At 44.3% G+C, this 1,568-nt stretch overlaps 1 protein-coding gene across 1 annotated transcript in view; it reads left to right on the plus strand.

Moving 5' to 3' along the window:
* Nucleotides 1–1,568, plus strand: part of PDHA1 (pyruvate dehydrogenase E1 subunit alpha 1) — an 18,114-nt gene that overhangs the window by 3,874 nt on the left and 12,672 nt on the right. The gene's annotated exons all lie outside the window — the stretch shown is intronic.

A 1,568-nucleotide genomic window follows, 5' to 3' on the forward strand; every position in this document is an offset into this window, starting at 1 on the left:
TAGTAGAGACGGGGTTTCACCATGTTGACCAGGATGGTCTCGATCTCTTGACCTCGTGATCCACCCGCCTCGGCCTCCCAAAGTGCTGGGATTACAGGCTTGAGCCACCACGCCCGGCCTTCTGGCAGTCCTAATCTTTGCAAGCACAAGATTACAGGCACGTGCTACAGCACCACCGCCCCTCTTGCTCCTCATTATGTAGCATTATCTTGCCTCATTGTTTCAACTCTGGGATTGAGAAAGAAGTTACCTTTTCCCTGTTACTGTTAGCTGGCTGGTTTGGATTCCTGCCTTCCAAAAACTGCAGTATCTGCAGGTGTATTTGGAAATTTATTTCACAATACAGTAATAATTTCTGACCTCACAAAATAATTTATTAACTGCCAAGAACAAGTCTGTTTGCTGATTGCCAGGCATAGCCATTCATTTGCTATTTCACCCTGTGTCAGCTTTACTTCTCACATACGCTTTTTCTGAGATATGTTGGTGAACTGTCTCTACCTGTAAGTTAACGGAAACACTGATTCCTAGTATTTGAACTGTTTTCCTCCAGCAGTGTCATAGTCTGTGTTTGTCGGCTTTGTCCCATGATAGTCTATTGAGGGGTGAAGAGATACGTAATTAGCTCTCTGCCTGTTGGCTTGTACACTCCAGGATACACTTGGCAGATCAGTCTTAACTTTTCTCACCAAGATCCAGTCCAGTGCTGAACTAGGTAAGGTATGAACACATCAGATGTGCTTTTTATGGAGAAATCATCTTGGTTTACATGTCAGTGTGTGAGTGTGTGGCAGAAGGGGCTAAAATAATACGATAATACTAACTGGATACATTTTGTGGTCAAACCTAAACCTGAGCCATTGCATAGAAGACTTGCTGTGAGCAGGTTTGCTCAGTTGTAAAACTGGAAAGGAATCATTTCCCGCTTCCCCCCGAAGGTTTTTACCTCCAAACACTGATAGCCACCCAAACATCAAAAGAACGTTTCTTTCCACTGGGGCTTCAAGAGGAGCCTACCCAAGATTTAGGCTGTTTAAATTGTAAATTATAAAACAGCTGGCTGAAGCCCATTATGTTTAAGTCAGAGAGGGCTAAGTATCTGTTCTTTTATCTTGTCTCCCTAATGTATTTATCTCATACTTCAACCAATTTAAAATATTTTTTTCTTGCAGATCCAATTTGATAGAAGAGTGAAGTTTGCCTGGAGTGGGGATTAAATCATAGTTTTATTTGAAGTATAATTTCAGCTTGCTTAAAATGAACAGTATCTGGTTATGACTAAGAATGGCATAAATAGGCCAGGCGCGGTGGCTCACACCTGTAATCCCAGCAGTTTGGGAGGCTGAGGCAGGTGGATCACCAGATCAGGAGTTTAGGACCCGCCTGGCCAGCACGATGAAACCCCATCACTACTAAAAATACAGAAATTAGCCGGGCATGGTGGTGAGCACGTGTAATCCCAGCTACTCGGGAGGCTGAGGCAGGAGAATCATTTGAACGCGGGAGGCAGAGGTTGCAGTGAGCCGAGATAGTGCCACTCCACTCCAGCCTGGGTGACAAAAGCACTC

The sequence above is a fragment of the Cebus imitator genome, unplaced genomic scaffold (genome assembly GCF_001604975.1).
Source record: "Cebus imitator isolate Cc_AM_T3 unplaced genomic scaffold, Cebus_imitator-1.0 Scaffold128, whole genome shotgun sequence".
Classification (NCBI taxonomy): Eukaryota; Metazoa; Chordata; class Mammalia; order Primates; family Cebidae; genus Cebus; species Cebus imitator.